We start from the raw sequence: 22299 nt of genomic DNA on the forward strand, positions 1-22299 counted from the left end.
AAACAATGATATAAGGTAATTTAATTTTTATTTCATTGGGTTATAAAAGTGAGGTAAAAAATATATTTTTGTACCTGTTTAGGCCATTTCTATTTTTTTATAATGAATTGTTCAGTTTTCTTTTTACTTGTATATATATTTTTTTCATATTGGAATGTTCATTTTCTGACTAGAATTTAAAAACTAAGATTCTTAATACTTTGTTTTATTGCATGCCAGAAATATTTTTTTCTAGTTTGTTATTAGCTTTTGAATTTTATCTGTGAATGTTATTATGCAAAAATTCTGAGTTTGTAATTAATTCTATCAATTTTTCTTCAGTCTTTGAACTTATGCTTAGAAAGACCTTCCTTCATTTGCATTATATACTCATCTGTATTTTTCTTCATTTTTTAACTAAAAAATTGAGTTGTTTGCATTTATTTAACTCTTTTAACCCAGCCTGAATTTTTTTGGTATGTGATTTTCTTCTTGGTTTTTGAAACCTGAGTATTTTAAACATATTTAAAGAAAAATAATATGTAATAAAAACAGATTTTACATGTAATCATATCCTCCGTTTTTTGCATATAAGAAGTACATATGCAAAGAACGTATAAACAGGTTATGACCCCCAGGGCCAACTCAGGAGAGAACAGTTTTTTAATGTCTTTACTGCTTCAAAGGACCTGTGAACAAAGAAGGTTTTCTTTTTCTATTGACCTATTATATTTGCATAATCTTTTCTGATGTCACATAGAAGAAGAGAGAAGAACTTGCTATGGCATCAGAAGGCAGAACTAGGACAGATGAATGAAAGTTACAGAGACAGAGCTGAGCTCAAAGTGAAGAAGACAAAGCTGCTGAGAAGTCATTGTTCTGACCTTGCAGCCAGAGTCTCTGCTGAGGCATTGTGTGGCTTTCCTCAGAGAGGTGCTGGTCTTTGGATGCTTTGTGATTAGAGAATAATGTCTTTTAGTTAAACAATGTGAACTTCATTGTTTACATTGATAATTAACAATAGTTATATTAACTATTATTAGCTCAATAGCTTTTGGCTACTTAATAATTAACAATAGTTATATTGTTCTAGTTATTATTTTTTATCTTAAGACTAGATGCTAAGAGAAAAATTTTACTTTGCTCATGATTTGTGGGCCAGGAATTAATGTTAATTTTGGCTTGGGATCTCTCAGGGCATCACAGTTAGTTGCTGGTGGGACTCCAACATCTGAAGACTCAGTTGGGCTGGATGTTCCACATGGTTCAGTCTCATGGCTGGCAGTGGATTCTGGCTGCTGACTGGAGCTCAGTGAGGACTGTGGACTCCTACATGTGGTCTCTAGAGCATGATGTTTTCAGGGTAGACAGACTTTTTAAATGATGCCTGGCTTTTGCCAGAGCAGGTATTTTCAAGACAACCAGATAGAAGCTAAATGGTCTTTTCTGAAGTAGTCTTGGGAGTCACATAGCACCACTTCCATTTTACTCTATTGGTTGAAGCAGTCATATGCCCACCCAGATTCAAGAAGAAAGGATAGGGTAGACACTCCACTTGTTATTGGAAGGAGTATACAAATATTTTAGATGATTTTTTAAAAAACTGCCACATCTGTTGACATATGTTTTCTGTTTCCTGCCTCTTCTTCTCTCATGGTTCATGTTTTAATGCAGGGGTCGGGAACCTTTTTGTCTGAGAGAGCCATGAACGCCACATATTTTAAAATGTAATTTCATGAGAGCCATACAATGACCCATGTACATTACACATTATCCAATAAAAATTTGGTGTTGTCCCGGAGGACAGCTGTGATTGGCTCCAGCCACCTGCAACCATGAACATGAGCGGTAAGAAATGAATGAATTGTAATACATGAGAATGTTTTATATTTTTAACGTTATTATTATTTTTATTAAAGAATTGTCTGCGAGCCAGATGCAGCCATCAAAAGAGCCACATCTGGCTCACGAGCCATAGGTTCCCAACCCCTGTTTTAATGGCTTCTTATCTTTGTGACTCTACTATGCTTTGTTCCAGTGCAGAAATACAATATAGGATTTGAAGGAATTTGCCAAAAGGGGACATGTAATCTCTGTTTGTTTACAAGATGTTTCAAGCAAACCATTTGGAGAATTTTTCATTTCAATTTTACACTGTTACTGTATTTAGATTTGTTGAATGTGAAACAGATAATCATACTCCAATTTCACTATGTTGTTCATTTATTTCCAGGCAAACTCTAACTTAACTAGGGAAAGATGATGCAAAAATATTACATTGTTCCTGGGCTCTGTTTAAATGCTCTATACCAGGCCCTGGCCAGTTGGCTCAGTGGTAGAGCATCCATCCAGTGTGTGCAAGTCTCAGGTTCGGTTCCTGGTCAGGCCACACTGGAAAGTGACCATCTTCTTCTCCACCCCTCTCTCTTACTCCCCTCTTAACCTAATGCAGCCATGGCTTGATTGATTTCAATGTTTTGGCCCCAGCCCTGACGATGGCTCCATGGAACGTCCACCTCAAATGCTAAAAATAGCTCAGTTGAGAGCATGGCCCCAGATGGGCAGAACTTTAGCCCCAAATGGGGATCACTGGGTAGATCCTGGTCAGGGCGCATGCAGGTGTCTGTTAACTCCCCCCTTGCATGAATGAATGAATGAATGAATGAATGAATGAATGAATGGATGAATGAATAAATATTCTATATCAGAGTTCTAAGGTTGACCTTGGTGGCTGGCCTGTACCTGTCCAGGTGACGGGCTGAATATGGTGTTCCTTTATGGATTTCTGGGATTGACCCTCAGTGACTCCAGATTTGGCTAAGCATTTGGTCAGAACCCTTATATACAGGCTACTTAACACAAGAAATGCTATAAAGAATTTCTTCCCTGGATGCAATATCCCTTAAGTTTCTATATTCTCTTTATACAAAACATTTAGAGGCTAGATAGGCCAAATAGATAAAAACTCAAACATTTAAAGTGGAGAACACTGGGTTACAAGTGAGTTTATGTAATTCAGGCAGAATTACCATAGCTTGGATGCCAAGGAATCAGGCAGTCAGCTTCTGTATTTGCTGTCTGGTTGCATCTGCAGAGCTGTTGTGCCCGCTTTAATTAGGGCACATTTATAGTTCCAGAAGTGTATGAATGCAGCATCTATTTTGTTCGTTTATGTCCCAGTAACATCACACTGACCTAGGTTTATTTGAACCAACTGCTCTGAGTGTGAATGGCTTTTGTTACCTTGCTCTGTGCAGCCTGTCAATCAGGGCCCGAGCAGTGGCTGGCGAAGGAGTGAAGTTGGGCAACGGCAGCTGCAGTGCTGAGCTGTGCTGCATCTTTTAAGGGGGTGGCAACCGAGACCACAGACTTTGGCCTAATGAGACAGTGAAAACCAGATGTGGTGAATTAAACCTCCTTTCTTTCTTTCTTATTTTTTTTTTTTTGTCGAACTATTTTAGAAGTCTTTCTGCTGTTCAAGTTAAAAAATAAATAAATGGGCTAAAAAATACATTTTGTAAGTTCAATTAACCATTTTGAAGAGCCATTTCTCTCAGTAAAACATACATTTGCCAAATTTTTGCTCTGTGATATGTAGTCATCATCCAGGAGTCAGACTTTGCTTTGTAAGCAAGAGCTTTGCTATGTACCCATTGGCTCCCTAATCTGTCCACTTCGTTCTCACATAATATTATACCCAACCCCTAGGTTACCTCAACTTGGGGACTGTTTTCTGCCCTAAGCAGAAAAGGCATCCAAATTCTCTCACATTAGCAAATGTTGGCCCAACACAAGGCCCCTCTCCTGAGACCTCTTATGTATTCATGAGTCACAGCTACCCAGACTTCCTTTTTAGTTTTAGATCTTTATCCTGCGTTGACAGTGGAAGCCTACCCAGTTCTCCTGGCTTTGCCATCCTTTCCTTGAATTCATCACCTGTTTTCCTCTTATGTCTCCACATAACACCCAGAAAACATTGTTCAGCTGTCAGCCATTAAACATTAAACATTGTTCAGCTGTCAGATGGTAGCTGCTTACTTGGAATACTTTTCTAGCAATGTAATAAAGAGAAGAGTCTGTGTATTTCTCCATGGATACCAGGAATTGGGTAGGGTTATACTTTTTATAATTTTGAGGTCTACAGTTTATTAATTCATCCAATACAGACTTGTTGTGTGCCTACTATGTGCCAAGTGCTGAAAAATCAAGAAAAGTTGACATAAAAAGTGCTATGAAGAAAATTTAAACAAGACCATGCAATAGAGAGTGGCCGAGGACCAGGGGTTGAGAAACAGTTATAAATTTGGTAGTTAGAAAAGACATCTTTCATGGAGTAGAGACCCACAGAATAAGACTAGTCAGGCAAAGATTCCAGGGAAAGAATATTCCAGGAAGACGAAATGTGTAAAGGTCCTAAAGAGAAAAGAATTTTAATGAGTGCACATGGGCAGGGATGAAGTGAAATTAGGTAGAGAAGTTGGCAGGATCTTAAAGGTCTTGTAGGCCGGGGTGAGGAGTTCAGATTGTGTCATCACGCTAAGTCATTGGAGGTTTTTAAGGAAGAAAATGGTACTGTTTGAATTTATTTGGAGCGAAGACTGGAAGCACAGATAACAGCTAAAAGGCTAGAACTGTTTTTCAGGTAAGAGATGATGGTGAAATACATGAGAGTGTAGAACCCTATTAGAAAAGATTGGTCAAAGAATGAATAGGACTGGATGAGTTTAGATAGTGAATGGATGAGAAAGAGCAAGGTGAAGGATGGCTTATAGGTTTTCAGCCATCCTGAGCTATTAAATAGGTGGTACTATTTACTGAGGTGGGTCAAGACTGCAGGGGAAGTGTATTTGGAACTTGTACTTGGAATCCACAAGAAAAGTCAGATTTGGGAATTGTCACTTTATGCATGATATCTAAATCCATTAGACAAGATGCAATTAGTGCCTTGATTAAAGTGTTATAAAAAATCCAGAACATAGGGCAAAGAAATAATTAACTTAAAAAAAGAGGAGTTTGAGCCCTGGCTCAGTGGTAGAGTGTTGGCCTGGCATGCAGGAGTCCCGAGTTCGATTCCTGGCCAGGGCACACAGGAGAAGTGCCCATCTGCTTCTCGACCCCTCCCCCTCTCCTTCCTCTCTGTCTCTTTCTTCCCCTCCTGAAGCCAAGGCTCCATTGGAGCAAAGTTGGCCTGGGTGCTGAGGATGGCTCTATGGCCTCTGCCTTAGGTGCTACAATGGCTCTGGATGCAACAGAGCAGTGCCCCAGATGGGCAGAGCATCACCCCCTGGTGGGCATGCTGGGTGGATCCCAGTCGGGCACATGCGGGAGTCTGTCTGACTGCCTCCCCATTTCCAACTTCAGAAAAATACAAAAAAAATAATAATAAGAGGAGTTTGAGAAGTGGCTTGATGCTTCTTTTGTATAGAATAGTGAGCAAAGAAGAAAGAGACTTTATCAGAAGCAGAAGAAGTTTATTGGAGTTAAACTGAACCAAATTTAACACTTGAAAGGAAACTAGAACAAATTTCACCATGATTTTTTAAACTGCATGTAAATGTACAGCTAAATGCATATGCAATATGTATGTAATTCATTGTATTTTCAAATTTTCAACAAACAACGTTACCAATACTACAGAAACCCACCTATGCCCTACTGTTAGTAAAGTGACTTCTAATAGCCTAGATTAATTTTGCTTCTTTTAAAAATTCATCTGAATGGAATCATATGATACACACACACACACACACACACACCCCACACACACAGGGGGTCCTCCTCGAGTTATGACAGTCTCGACATGTGACATTTTGAGTTTACAATGCTCACTCCTATAAAAACTTTAAAAAATTAAGACATGAGTGTTTTGGCTTACACCTTTAGCATCATACTTACAGACTATGTGGGCAAACTAGTTTGGAGGAGAATTCATCAACTTCAGACTAGCCTGGAACAATTCTTTAAGAAGGTAGAGAGGCTGGCAACAGTTTCTGTACCCTCTACATCAGCTGCTTCTCGAGATGAAACACCTGTAGTACAGGTAGAATCATCCCCAGCATCTCCTGCATGTTCCTTAGGCAGTCCTGATTCACCTGACCCAGTATCTCCAGCACCTTCTGCAGGTTCTCCTGCCTCTCCAGTTTCCTCCCCCACAATAGGTCACTCTCTCCCACCTTGCAATGTCCCTTCCAGTGTGCAAGCCAACCACAGGAATAAAGGTAAGAAATTCTTTTAAACTCATTTTTTGTATTTTTTTCTGTTACTACAGTACAGTGTACAGTACAGTACATTTATGTTCTTTTCCTTTTTCTGTGACTTTGTTGTGCTTTTATGTTCTAGATTATGATTTTACAACTGTGTTAGAGAATAGGTGACTTAGGATAGGATGTGTTTTGACTTATACCAAAATTCGGATTACATCACTGGCATAGGAAAGGAACTGTATCATAACCCTTGGACCCCCTCTATATGCTGTTTTGTATCTACTTTCATTCAGTATTCAGTTTGTGAGATATTCTAATTTATTTATCTATTCTACTGTTGATGGGCATTTGGATAGTTTCCAGTTTGGGAATAATATAAATAATGTTATCAGTACCATTCTAATATATATCTTTGGTGAACATATTTCTGCTGGGTACACAACTAGCAATGGAATTGCTCAATCATAGTATCTACTAATGTTTAGCCTTAGTAGATACTGCCAAATATTTTCTTTTCTTTAAAATTTTTTTTTTATTAATGTATAGTTGGAATACAATTTCTTTTTATTAGTTTCAGGTGTACAACATAAGGATTCAACCTTTATATACCTTATAATATAATGACCACACTAAGTCCAGTAACAATCTGCTACCATGCAACATTATTAATTATTAATATTATTGTTCTGTTCTTTAATTTATATTTAATAACTTGACAATATTTATTAATAATATTCATTAATATATTTATTAATTCACACATTAATAAAATATTAAACATTTTCCAAAGTAATTGTAACAATTTACACATGCATTAGCAGTGTATGAGAGGTAAGGTTGGTCAAATTCTTGACAATGCTTGGTATTGTTAGTCTTTTTCATTTTTAACTATTTTTATTATACAAATGGCATATCATTGTTTGAATTTGAGTTTCTCTAATGAGTAATTAATTTGAACACATTTTCATATTTTATTATCTAGTTGGGTATTCTCTTTTGTGGGTAGTCATTTCAAGCCTTTGGACCATTTTTTTATTGGATATTCTTTTTCTTACTGGATTATAAGAGTACTTTTTATATTCTATCAGTGCTTTATCAGATATGTGTGTTGAGAATAAACTTTTTCACTCTATCTGCTGCCTTTTCAGTCTCTTAATGGTGTCTTGTGATAAACAGAAGTAATTTATAATAATATAGTCAAGTTTTTGTTTTAGACCTTTATGGTTAATTTATTTTGTTTTATTTACATTTTTTTATGAGGGAGACAGAGTGAAAGCAAATGAGAGAGAGACAGGAAGGGAGAGAGAGATGAGGGAGGAGAAAGATGGGAAGCATCAACTTGTAGTTGCTTCACTTTAGTTGTTCATTGATTGCTCATATGTGCTTTGACCAGGGGGTTCAAGCAGAGCCAGCGACCCCTTGCTTAAGTCAGTGACCTTGGGCTCAAGCCAGCGACTTTTGGGCTCAAGCCAGTGACCTTGAGATCATGTTGATAATCCTGCACTCAAGCTGATGACCTGGGGGTTTCGAACCAGGGACATCAGTGTTCTCGGTCGACACTCTATCCATTGTGCCACCACTGGTCAGGCCCTTTATGGTTAATTTTTCAAATGTCTTATTAAAATTTTTGTTTACCTCAAGGTCATAATATTTTTATCATATATTTTCCTTTAATATGTTTTTCTTTTCATATTTAATTGTACATTGCATTCAGAATTAATGTCTGTGTGTGTGTATTTTTTTTCCTCTGTGGGTTGTTAGTTGACTCAGTACCACTTTTTCAAAAATTTACTCTTATCCAGTGATAGGATTCCGCCAGTTCTTACCAGTTTGGCAGAACTGATATTTAATTTTCTGAGTTCGGGGAACCAGTGTTAAAATGGCACTTGTAATCAGGGTTCTCTCTAAGGTGAGCACCTGGGCAGTTGCCCAATGTGGAAATCACAAATTTACATTCCTTACTCTTTTTTAATGTTCATCTGTGCAACAGTATATTCTAAGTGCCTGTAGTATGTTCATTCCATCCATAGGTGAAAAATATTTGCTGGAACTATGCTTATAATATTTATTTATTCATTTCATAAAACTCAATATACCTTTGATGAACTACTACATTTTAATTCCCTCACATTTGTTACTTCAGTAAACAAACATGTAACAAAGAGAAAAAGTGCCAAACAACCTGGGATTGACAAGCTGTCATCATAAGGAGCTCCAGTGGCGCAATCGGTCAGCGCGCGGTACTTATACGACAAGCTGTCATCTGAAATATCTTCAATAACAGCTTTATTGCTTTTGGTCAGGTATTATTTAATATTTTTTCATTAATATTTTAAAACGCTTTCTTATAACATAGTCTAATTTTGTGTACCTTTTTTGTTGTTCTTATTTAAGTTTTAAATGCATGAATAAACTACCTTTCAGTACTTAGTTTTTTAATACTTAAAACGGTCAATAGGGCAGAGAACTGGTTGTTAAATTCTTTGAATCCCACCACTGCTCTTATCCCGCCATAGCACTGTGTTACCATCGTCATAACCCAAGTGACTGAAACTGTGTATGTCCATAAAGAGCATTGAACTGAAGCTTACTGCTTCCTCTGTCAAATGGTAACCATTACAGACAGATACCTAACATTGAAATAGAAAGGTCTTCTACTCCAGTGATTCTCAAAGTGTGGGCCTGGAGCGGCAACAGCATCATTTCCTGGGAACTTGCTAGAAACGCAAATTCTAGGGCTCTATCCTCGACCTACAGAATCAGAAATTCTAGGGGTAGAGTTCAGAAATATGCATTAACAAATCCTCCAGGTGCTTATTTTCTTGTTGTTGTTGTTCTATCCCCTCCACCTCCCTCGCTGATGCATTGTAGATTGGGCACCTGAAATCCGGTACTTATGTTAACTAGTGTCACCCTAATAAATTCAATTAAAAAACCCTCCAGGTGATTCCAACTCAAATTTAAATTAGAGAAAATTTTAGTTCATCTTCTATTTACAGATGAAGGTACTGAGGGCAATTCAAACAATAGGTAGTTTTGTTTTAGTTAACAATCAAATGAATGATGAAATTATTTAATTTTACTGTCTGTTCTGAAGCAAATTTGAAAATTTAAAAATATTTGACATATCTAACCTGTTCATATGGTTAGTACATTTGTATAATAGGAATTTATTATGAGTGGAGATTTTTGAGGGGAATGGTTTAGAATCTCTTTCCCTGTGCCACTGCATGTCCCCAAACACAGTTTGAACCAACAGATGAAATGCCCCAAAGCCAAAAAGTGGTGGGCTAAGATATTTCTCCAGGATTTTTCAAACTATTGTTTATGAAATGTATCTATCTCTCAGAGGTGGGTTAAGGCTGGTGCACCAGGCGTGCATCTTGAGACCTGATTTCTGAAGGGCCTCGCAAAACCCCAACTTTACATTTTTTTTCTAACGTAAGGGGCCCATATTTTCTTCTGTGCCTGAGGCCTCAATTGACCATTAATCTGCCTCTGCTATCTCTTGAAATCTTTTCAGATCTATTTCTGGTCTGAAGTATAGATTTATTGGTTGAAGGATAATTTCTTAAAGTTTATTTTTTAAAGATTTTATTTATTCATTTTAAAGAGGAGAGAGAGAGAGAAGGGGGGAGGAGCAGGAAGCATCAACTCCCATATGTACCTTGACCAGGCAAGCCCAGGGTTTTGAACTGGGGACCTCAGCATTCCAGGTTGACACTTTATCCATTGAGCCACCACAGGCCAGGCTGAAGGATAATTTAATAATCCTTCTCTATGTACACTAATATTGGAGTGATTGTAGCCCCTCCTCCTAGAACCACAGAGATGGAAGCACCTCCTCCGAGCCAGGTTTTGTGGATTGTTGGTCTCTCCTAAGCAGCCTGTTGATGGATAATGTAGTGAAGGCTGTCCATCAGCGTGGTCACCTCCTTCAGCTCCTGGAATGAGCTCTCACCCCAGAGCCAACCACAAGTTCCTTGCAAAGAGGAGATTTAGCAAATGTCTAGAAGAAGTCATACAAAGTGTTGCCCATTACTTCTTCCTTCCTGAAGTCACATGGTAAGTCTCTACTGCCTAGAGACTGCTTTCTGGAATGCAGATAAGATGACCTGGGAATTGCCTCTGAAATACTTCTAAAGCTCCACTGATTAGAATGAACAGAGACAAGAGCAGAGAGAGGCACTGAAGGCTTTTCAAACTAAGCTCAACTTCTGCTCAGATGCTTGCTAGCCAGTTGATATTTTGCCACTTATTTGCCTTTTTCTTTGTAAGACTGCATCTTCAGGAAAGGCAATCTAGGAAATATGCAAATCAATTAAAAAGATCTGCGTTCTCTTTTTCTTTCTTTGTTTGGAGAGTTTAAGCCACACATTCTAATTCTCTTTCTTTATTGTGCCAGACTGGAACTATTTCTTAGAAACTTAGCTTTGTGGCACTTTCTAATGAAAAATGAATCAATATTTCCAAGACCACACATGAAAAGGAAATCCTAAACCATAAGGTATTATTAGTATTATTATTATTAAATTTTATCTTCTTTTGGAAATTATCTTTTCCCTGTTTGCTTCTATTTTAGTATGCTAGCTTTTCATAACCTTCACATTATTTGTTTGCAGAGTAAGTAGAGTTAATGCTTCATATTTAACGTAGAACTTTTCATCTTCAAAGAATTCTTCAAATAAGCTAATTGAAAGGGAGCTAACAGAAAAGAACAAAGTTAAAATTTTTAAAAGGCCTCTAAACATGGACCTAGTCAGATAATGGCAAAATGCACATCAATCAAAAACATATTTATGAGAATAAATTGAAGGTTTGTGGCAAAGTCTGGATGGAGGTCAGATGCCAGTAAAGATAATGTTCATGTCAGGTGTGTAAGCTTGGACACTCTCTTGCTTTTTATCAGTTAGGATTTTTTTTTAAGAGAGAAGTGGGGAGATAGTGAGACAGACTCCCACATGTGTCCCAACTGGGATCCACCTGGCAACCCTTGTCTGGACTAATGCTCGAATCCACTGAGATATTCTTAGTATCTGAGGCCAATGCTCAGACCAACCAAGCCATTGGCTGTGGGAGGGGAATAGGGAGAGAAGCGGGAGAGAAAGGGAGAGAAAAACAGATGGTCGTCTCACCTGTGTGCCCTGACTGGAAATTGAACCCAGGCTATCCATAACCTGGGCCAGTGCTTTATCCACTGAGCCTTCTGACCAGGGCCCAGTGAGGGTGTTTAACTTTGAAAAACTTCCATTTGTGCTACTGATGAACAATTTTAAGACCGTCCCACTGTCATTTTCTCACCTTCTTGCACTTGTAGCCACAACTGATGAAATGGAAGTTCATTTAACGTCAGAGCTGGATGCTTAAAGAATCTCTAAAGTCTACTCTTTTGGAAAGTTGGGCTCCATTTGGGTGAACAACTGATCTGGCTTTTGTAAATAGTTCTTGGCGTCTTTGTTGGCACTATGCATAGGTATTTTCCAAGCTCATGATGGAAAGAAATAGCACATTTGAGTTGGAGAGCTTCAAGCATCTGTAGGTAATGTGAGGCCACATACCTTCACTGCTCTATCTCAGTATCTAGTACAGGGGTCCACAAACCTTTTACACAGGGGGCCAGTTCACTGTCCCTCAGACCGTTGGAGGGCCAGACTATAAAAAAAACTAAGAACAAATCCCTATGCACACTGCACATATCTTATTTTAAAGTAATAAAACAAAACGGGAACAAATACAATATTTAAAATAAAGAACAAGTAAATTTAAATCAACAAACTGATCAGTATTTCAATGAGAACTATGCTCCTCTCACTGACCACCAATGAAAGAGGTGCCCCTTCCGGAAGTGCAGTGGTGGGTCAGATAAATGGCCTCAGGGGGCCCCATGCAGCCCGTGGGCTGTAGTTTGGGGACCCCTGATCTAGTACATCTCCAGCTCAGGGAATACATTCACTTGATATTTGTAGAGTGAATAAATAAGTTAATGAATCATCTTGGGTCCCATATAAAACTCTTGGGTGGTTAGTATGAAAGGCAACCGGTCATGATCCTGTGCCTGCTTGAACTTCCCTTTTAATGGGCGACTTTTAGAAAAAAGAACTCACTCAGCAGCTAGGTTTCTTCCTGTGTATTGTGATTATAAAGTCCAGATGTGCTGCTTACCCCGTATGAAATATCAGCTTTCTAATGGAAGTCTCTTCTGTACCCAGAGGCGGATTAAGGTCGGTTGAGGCTCCAGGTGCAGAAGAAAACATTGGGCCCCTTTCATTAGAAAAAAGTGTAAAGCTGGGGTTTTGCGGGGCCCTTCAGAAGTTGGGGTCCAGGGCGTGCCCAGTGCACCCGCTGTTAAATCCACCTCTGTATGCACCCCAAGCCATAAAAGTTGGCTAGAGTGTTCATCAAGGAAAATAATATCTTGTTATTAATAAAACCTGGATTCTTGGTGGTCGGTAATAGAGGGGAAAGAGAAAGATCTTTGAGACTCTAATTTTTGTCTCCTGAATTTAATTTGACTGTTGGGTATCTCGCATGGCTTAAGCCTGGCACCTCCATGTAGACCTTCCATATACTTCTACCTCTTTAACATTCTGGCCACATGTGGATACCTACCTGATTACATATTATTGCATAACACAGCTGAGACAAGGCTAACAGCAAAGTTTTTATTTGTGTTTTTTTTTCCTTGTGCAATACGGCAAGTGTTTAAGAATGTTTCTAGCATTGGTCAGACTCATGTTCAAGTGACTGTGTGTCAATTTTTCATGGTCTGACTCTGGGCAGTTCACTTTACTCCTGTGAATCTCACTTTCTTCATCTATGGTATAAGGAAGCATATAACACCCATTTCCTGAGATTATTGTGAGCATTGAACTAGAGGAAAGAATGGCCTCAGCAGGAAAACAACAGAATATAGCAAAACAAGCCTAACACCCATATAAGAGGTATCTGTAAATAGCAGCAATGGGGACATTTCATTATATCTGAAACTTTTTCTCATTATTCTGAGATTTTCCCTATTACCTTCAAATGTGCTCTCCCACACACAATTAAGAGAAAGTTATTTTGTGTTCCATTCTCTTTCTTAAATTCCTTCTAGGTAGTATCTTCTCTGGCAGAATAGCTTTTTCCCCTCCAACAGTAACATAAAAGCAGGAAACAGGCAACAGTGAACAATAGCAAGAGTGACCTCCATGGCATGACAGATGGAAGGGGCATGACTTGGACACTATTGAACAGTCCTTGCTACAAGAGCTAATTTTGACACCTGGAAGCCCTGAAGAAGAGGAAAGGCTTTTCTCCTTGGTAGAGCAGATACTATGAGGGTCTTCAGTGATCCTCTTGCTACTGCCCTATTCTAGAAAAGATTAAGAGTACCACAGAACAGATTTTAGTTGGAAACTTTTTAACTTTCTTGTGCTTATCTCAGGGAGTACAATGGAAATAAGAAACTGAATTTAAAAAAATACACCATTGACCATTGAGAGTTGCTGCATACAGTGAGTACCTGTAGAAAAAGAGAGACTGTGGGGAAACATTTCATAGACATTAAGGCAGAGACTTTGGTTTGTAATGGCCTGGGTTCCAATCCAGACTGTGCTTTTTAGTAGCTGTTTTATCTTGGGCACATTCCTTAACCTGTTTAAACTGTGGTCTTTGAAAAGGATGATAGTATCTACCTTAGTATAGCTATCTACCTTATAGTAGATATTGTGAGACAGTACCAAATAGTATTTACCTTATGGCTGTTAAAGATTAAATAAAACAATGCATGTAAGCACTTGGAATTTTACATTGCTCAATAATAATAATTTCTTTTTACTTTCTGGGACCCAGAGGAGCTCCTAGAAGGAAATAGGGGCCTTTAAAAGCTCAGGAGGATGCTGAGGGTGTCAGTTAACAATTTTGGCTTGGAAGTAACAGCTTCTGCTAGTGACAGATACTGTATTGTTGTCTAAAGTCATCTCAATGCTCGTGAAAAAGGCTGTGATTCTTTGCCTTTCCAACTCACCCCCTTTCTGTGGTATAATATCCTTTAAGTAACTTCGTCTCAAAAATATATTATAGTTCAGGAAGCAGTGTGTATTTTTAAATGGCTGACAACAGATTATTCCTGGGTGTGTCTGTGGGAGTGTTTCTGGAAGAGGTTAGCATTTGAATTGGTAGATTGAATAAAGAAGATCACCCTCACCACTGTGGGTAGACATCATCCAATCAGTTGAGGGTCTAAATAGAACAAAAAGATGAAGGAAAGGCAAATCCATTCTCTCTGCTTGAGCTGGGACATTCATCTTTTCCTGCCCTGGACCTCGGTGCTCCCAGTTCTTGCACCTTAGACTTGGATTGGAATTAACAGCATCCATTTTCCTCACCCACTTTCAGACTCATACTGTTTCTTATCTCATTGGCTCCCTTAGTCCTCAGGCTTCAGTTTTAAACTGGAATTACACCCCTGGCTCTCCTGGGCCTCCAGCTGGCAGATGGAAGATCTTGGGACTTCTCAGCCTCTGTAATCATGTAAATCAATTCCTCATGATATCTATTATCTATCTATCTATCTATCTATCTATCTATCTATCTATCTGTCATCTCCCTCCCTCTCACCCTCCTTTCTATTGGTTCTGTTTCTCTAGAGAATCCTGGTTAACGCAGGTAGAATAAATCCAAGAAGATCTTCCTGGCTTAATCCACTCAGAGGGGCCTTAGAAGAGTTTTTTCATTTGGCCTATTAATAGTATTTATGGGGTCAGGGTGGCTTCAATCTACCTGTATTACAAGGAAAACAGAAAAGATTGTCTTTTTTTCAGAGAAGGATCTTTTTCTTAAGATTAGCACTCATCCCTTATGTCTGTGATTCTGAAAACTTGGATTCTGGGCCTTGCCTGCTAAGAGCAGTGGAACTTTTTGTTCCTCCTGATTTTTCTATCTTATGTGGGTCAAGTTCTTATATACTAAGTTCTTTGGCTTTGTCATCTCTTCCTACAGAGTCAGACCCTCTGGTTTATGTATCAATCAGAATTCAGTTTAGAAAACAGAAACTACTTTAGGTTTTTGGGTTGTTGTTTTTTTTTTTGGCAGAGACAGAGAGAGTCAGAGAGAAGGACAGATAGGGACAGACAGACAGGAAGGAAGAGAGATAAGAAACATCAATTCTTCGTTGCAGCTCCTTAGTTGTTCATTGATTGCTTTCTCATATGTGCCTTGACTGGTGGACCACAGCAGACCGAGTAACTCCTTACTCAAGAGAGCAATCTTGGGCCCAAGCTGGTGAGCCTTGCTTTAACCAGATGAGCTCGCGCTCAAGCTGGCAACCTCAGGGTCTTGAACCTGGGTCCTCCACATCCCAGTCGACGCTATATCCACTGCGCCACCACCATATTTTAAGCCACAAATGATTAAACACAAGGAATTAGATGTTTCCCAAATCATTAGAAGATCTGGGGAAGAGATTCTAACCTTGGATTCCGGAGATGACTCCCAGAATACTTGCCTCTGAAGTGTCCACTAGAACAGTTGACTCCAGAAGACACTGGCAAGATTGCAATCTATGGATCAGACAGCGTCCACTGCTGCCACCACTGCCATTGGTGAATGGCTCTTCAGCAAGCTGGTGATGGAGTCCGGCTACCATCTCCCCTGTGTGGGCCCAGACTGAAAAATCTGTTTTTCAGCTTTTCTGCCCCTGCAGTATAGGAAGGCACACTAAAGGAATTCTAGAAGGTAATTAGCTGGTGCCTGAAAAAGAAGATAGAAAATTAGGGCAGACCAAAGATTAAGTTCTGGTTGTTCATCAGCTAAAGATATAGAGTAGAATGGTTACCAGGGAACAGGAAGTAAGAGAATCAATCAAGAGAGATGAAAAACCTGCATTGGGAAACTGGGTAGCAGATAGTTGTGAGTCTAGTTTATGAGTACAGCCAAAAGTTGGCATGACTCAAGCAAGAGGCAGGATAAAAAATAATGTAGGCCTCGTAACAGAAATGGAAAGTGACCAAAGCCAGCCACTTTCGGAATTGTGGGCACTGGTGCCCTCCTTGTCCATAGCCTTAGCTTACCTAAAGTATGAGTAGGCCTGAACCTGCAGGTAGAAGGACACAGGCCTGTTTTGCTGGAAGAGGGAAGGAGAAAGGCAGAGAGAGAGCAAAGCAATCTAGACACCAAGTCACAGCCTCCACCTGACTCTCAGACCCTTTCTGGCTCCCCCTACTGGCTGGAATAAGTTGGTACTATAGCTATACCTATTCCTTCTACTTTCTGCAATGCTTCTTCAGAATGCAAACTCTTAAATATACTACTGAGGTCTGTGTAATTATAAAAGCAATGTAGCTATGTTTTGAGTGTACTGGTAAAAGATACTACAGACAGGATTATATGTGGAGCTGACTGAGTAATAACATATATTAACTACTCCCTTATCAATAAAAACAAAATACTAAGCATCTTTAAGAAGCATATTATGGGCCCTGGCTGGTGGGCTCAGTGGTAGAGCGTTGGCCTGGCGTGCAGGAGTCCCAGGTTCGATTCCTGGCCAGGGCACACAGGAGAAACGCCCATCTGCTTCTCCACCCCTCCCCCTCTTCTTCCTCTCTGTCTCTCTCTTCCCCTACTGCAGCCAAGGCTCCATTGGAGCAAAGTTGGCCCGGGCACTGAGGATGGCTCTGGTTGCAACAGAGCGATGCCCCAGATGGGCAGAGCATTGCCCCCTGGTGGACGTGCCGGGTGGATCCCGGTCGGGCGCATGCGGGAGTCTGTCTGACTGTCTCCCCATTTCCAACTTCAGAAAAATACAAAAGAAGAAAAAAGAAGCATATTATGTAAAAATTTCTAAAGTAGAAAAAGTAGTTTATACCAACTTCAAAACAGTAATAAGCTTTAAAATGAAAACACAAAAGATAATAAAAATAAATTAATATAATCAGATGCACATGCACATAAGCATATTGCTCACAAACATTAGGGTGTTATTTCAAACTGAATGTGAAGCAATAAAATATCCCCTAATTTTTGTGAGCAGTATATGTATATATATCAGCATGTGTGTACACATACACAAACACACATACAGAAATAATTTTAAATTGTGACAAGTTACAACAAATTCTATTCTACCTGAATTCTTAGGACTTAAAAGTGGTACTTACATGCCAAAAATTATTCTCTTGGCAAAGTAAGGTCTTTTTAGGAAAGAAGTTTTTCAGCAAACACATTTTGACAATTGACACCCCATGAACACCATTTGCGAAAAACTTTTTTTTCTCTTTAATTTGATGAAGCAAGAAGTGGAAATCGAAGGGATGCTGCCAAATCCATTTTTTGGCCATATGTCTGGTCTTTCTCTCCTTTGCTCCTGTTATACAGTGGATAAGTGATAGGAGGAGCCCAGAACACAATATATAGATACATTTTTCTTTTTACTAGATCAACAAAGGAAGCAATAGAACACTTTTAACTCCAGAAGTATTTTCAGCAACATGTTATAGATTTGCTATATAGCAGAACAGGCTTATTTCAAGCTCAAAGGTGGGCTGTGAGTTTATATAATCCCCCAGAACTTCAGGGAGAACCTTCTGTCCTCCCCAGAGCACTCATCATTACCTCTCAGTACTGTCAGTTTCCATGACAACCAAGCCAATGTCTAGTTTGGTTTTACAAATACTTCCCAAAGCCCATTAGGCCTAAAATCTTCTCTATAGGATCTCAAATCTGCCTTATTTTACCCAACTTTCCTACTACATCTCCCTTTAATCTTCCTCAACTCACAAGATGAAGAACATAAGAGTTTATAGAAGCAAGTATACCTAACAGTCACATAAGACAGGAAACACAAGGAAAAGGGACTAAAGTAGTGACCAGGTCTGCTCTCCTGATTGTTACTTCATTTGTTTCATCTTGTTTTAGTCTCTGGGATGCTGGTCCTGTGTGTATTTGCTTGATTATTCTGAGTAGATATGTTCCAAGGGGGTAAAATAAACAGTAATGATGCCTGCAGTAGTGGGGCCATTGTTTCAGGAGTGGCGAGCTGAGCTCTGTCCTTGAGTTTCTATTTCCATGACCTTGAGCTGAATTGTAAATGGAGGAGTAAGATACTTGGTCTCTGGAGGAATTTTTTAGCTTTATCATTCTATGACTTCGTAGGACTAGTTGCCCACTTTAAAAAAAAAATGGATGTTTCCTTAATCAAATATTCTTCCAGGTTGGAAACACATTAGTCCTAGTCTTGACTCATAAATAAAATAGAAAAAACAAACAAAACTATTACCTTAGAGCACTTCTAAGTATTCCATCAAAAGAACCCACTTTATTGTATAGTTCAGAGTTGAATGAAACTTTTAGAAGTATCTTTAAATATATAATATTTATCTTTCATTTCATCTATGCTTAGACATACTTAACAGATTTGCTGCTGATTTAAATATTTTAAAATTATTCTATATCTATTAAATAAATGGTTTATAACAAAACCTTATCAGAAAACATGCTATAAAACAAAGCTGTTTTCAAAAGTAGTTGGTTCAAAATATAAATATGTTTACTTCTCCTGCAATTCTGCTCACCCTGGACATAATAATTAATGACCCTTGGGGGTCATTTATTTTTATGTGACCCTCATTTGTAAATAACATCAGTTGTTTTTACACAAAGCAGTACACATTTGTTAGAGCACTGTTGTAATATCATTTTCTTAATGACACTTCAGATATTTCATTTCCTTAGAGAAACGCCATATGAGAACAAGTTTCCCGGTAGATTTGACAGTAATGAAACCTGGGGACTCCGGAGGAAGAGGTGCTGTGGTGAAGGAAGTTGCAGCCTTGCAGCTGGAGGACAACTTGAGCTGGGCCCCTCGTGGGGCTAGGAGGGCTTCTTATTGAGCCTTTTTGCCCCAGCTGATTGTGGTGAAGTCCTGCTTTTTATTTTCCTTGGAGTTAAAGATTTCTTGATTGTTTTGTATTTTGTGATTTCTGACTTTTTAATTGTCGTGCATTATAAAGATCAGAGGAGAGATTATGAAATAGGTAAATCATGTATACGTGGTTCAAAAAATCTTCTAGCTATGAACATTTGCAGAATGTTGTCTTCGGGAGGCCTGGTCCCTTTTCAAAATCTAGGCTGCCCCCACCTGCAGATACATTTCGTGTGATTTGATTAAATTTTTAGCCCATGCCATTTTAATGAGCCATGTTCAGATGCTTTTGTAAAGTGTTACATTTTATCATGGAAATGTTAGGTCATAGGGAGTGAATAAAGGTCAGTAGATATAGAAAAAGTATGGCCTTTGGAATCTTGGTGATAAATGGGCATCTTTTCGTTTTCTTAAGGTTACCTGTATTGCTTAAGAAGTAGGAGGTATTTTGTGCTGAAGATTAAGGATTTGGTTGAATGCTTTGATTTTTCACTGTACAAGGTCCTCAGACAGCCATTTGATTATATTTACACACGCTAAAAATATAAAGCCTGAAGAGCATTGTTTCTGTTACATGAGATCTTTAAAATATGAGCTAAAGGCTCAGTAACTAATCAGTTTTCAAACAACTGCATTAATCCAAGAAAGAAGTTTTTCATCACTAATGTCCCCAAAGGACAGGGCATATTCAATGTTCTGTTGCCATTTTGCAGACCTTTGCCTTGGTAGGTACTTTTACAGTATTGCTCAATGTTTTTGGAGAAAAGTATGAAAGAGGCTTATACATCAAAGTGCAAGAAAGCCAACTTAAGCTTTAGAATAAACACCCAAATCTCTTATCTTTTCATATTAGTTATTTGCTCTAATCCTTACAAAGTGACCTCTAATAGTGAGGGGAGGGGCTGGGAAATGAGGAGGAAGGGAAACTACTGGATTTGAATGTATGATTAAAACAAACAAATATGAGAATTCCAACATCTTTAAAATGTGAATTGGAGAGTGAGAGCAGGTAGAGAAAGATGGGGAGATATTAAAAAATCCATACGGTCTTCTTATATTAGATCATATCTCCCAATGAGAACAGTTTTTCATAAAGACTCACTGTAACCTAACATGGGTTCTGATCACCATGAAGAGAAATAAAAACAGAGTCTTTGTTATGTTTGTGAGATAGAGATACAAATAGTATCTAGCATCTACCACATAGTTTTTTGATTTGTTGGTATGTATTAAATTTTGTTAATATATGTAAAATGACTAGAATAGTATCAAGTACATTATAAGTGTTATGTAAGAGTTTGCTGTTATTTTTGTTGTTGTTATATTATTTATTATTGTATTATTTTCCATGTCAACTACTGTAAACCTACTTTTGCTCCATCTTATATACAAATTTTAAAAAAAATTTTAATTTATTGTGTTTATATGGATTCAAGTGTCCCACTGAATATAACTCCTTCACCCCCCACCCCTGTGTCCCTTTTTACACCGCCATTACCCTCCTTCCCCTAATTCTCTCCCCCCTTCCCTCTAGGATTTGCTATTCTGTTATCTATATCTCTGTGTTATGTATATAGTTTCACTAATCTCTTTCCCTTCTCTGATCCCATCCCCTCATCCCCCTTCCTACTGACTGCTGTCCCTCTGGTCCTTATGATCCTACCTCTGCCTCTATTCCATTCCTCAGTTCACTTTGTCCATTAGATTCCACATATATGTGAGATCACGTGATATTTTTCTTTCTCTGCTTGGCTTATTTCACTTAGCATAATAATCTCCAGGTCCATTCATGCTGTCAAAAAATGTAAAAATTCCTTCTTTTTCATTGCTGTGTGGTATTCTATTGTGTATATATACCACTGCTTTTTAATACACTTGTCCACTGATGGACACTTGGGCTGTTTCCAGATCTTAGCTATTATAAACAATGCTGCCATAAACATGGGAGTGCATATCTTCTTTTAAATCAGTGATTTGGTATTCTTAGGATATATTCCTAAAAGTGGGATAGCTGGTTCTAAAGACAGTTCCATTTTTAATTTTTTGAGGAAACCCCATATAGTTCTCCACAGTGGCTGCACCAGTCTGCATTCCCATATGGTTGTTATTTTCAGTAGCAATTGTAACTAGCATTTAATGATTCATTAACACAGGCTTTCTCAACCTTGGCACTACTGATATTTTAGGGTAGATAGTCTCTGTTGTGGAGGGCTGTCATGTGCATGGTAGGATATTTAGCAGCATCCCTGGCTTCTATCCATTAGATTTCTGTAGACTCCCACTCCACCCAGTTGTGACAACTGAAGGTGTTTTCAACATTGCCAAATGTGCCCTGGAGGGCCAGAGCCACACTCAACTGAGAAAGACTGCCTCAATGCAGCCTAGGCACTATTCCCAGTGCCTTACCTACCTTATCCATTTAATAGGTACTATTTTATTCCCCATTTCATAGATGCAGTAACTGAGGGAGAAAATGGTTAGGTGATTTATCAAAGTCTCATAGCTAAAAATGGTAGCACCAGCATTCAGAGTATAGTCTGATGTTATTCACTATGTTATAACATGTGTAAAGCTCTTAGCATAGCCAACAACAATAATTTTTTGTTATTTCCAAGGTGGTGTCTTATTTTCATTTTGGGATATTGATGAGGCTTTTAGATAATTTCTAGAAACAGAGAGTTGTCATGTCCAGCCTCTTGTTACTAACAGGCTCAATTAAGATCCTTCATTGATAAAATAATGATATGGATATGTTAGAGTTCCTCGGGTTTTCTATTTACTTCAGCTTTCAAAATAATGGGGTTTTTTTGTCATAATTAAATAATTATTGAGCATCTAAAGATATGAGACACTGTGCTACAAAGATTTAAAAAACCGAAAATGACTGGTTCCTGTAGTGGAACCTGTGAGTTTGCCAGTACCTGGCTTTGAAGATTCCTCCCCGGCCCCATGCTGCCTTCAACAAGGAAGCCCTGCATCCATCCTGGGAACTCCTGGCCCAGGGCTGGGGCAATGCATCTACCATGTGATAATTTAAATCTTAGGATACCAGAGGGCCTATGTTCTGCCTCTTCTAGGGACGAAGGCGTGGGATAGAACTATGAGTGTTAGAGGGGTTGGGTTTCTGCATTGTGCAGCAAGGCCGTCTGCAGTAACAGACTAACCCCACACTCAGAGAGCGACACAAATGAGAGACAGAGTCTTGCAAGTTTTGTA

The sequence above is a fragment of the Saccopteryx bilineata genome, chromosome 4 (assembly GCF_036850765.1).
Source record: "Saccopteryx bilineata isolate mSacBil1 chromosome 4, mSacBil1_pri_phased_curated, whole genome shotgun sequence".
NCBI classification, from domain to species: domain Eukaryota; kingdom Metazoa; phylum Chordata; class Mammalia; order Chiroptera; family Emballonuridae; genus Saccopteryx; species Saccopteryx bilineata.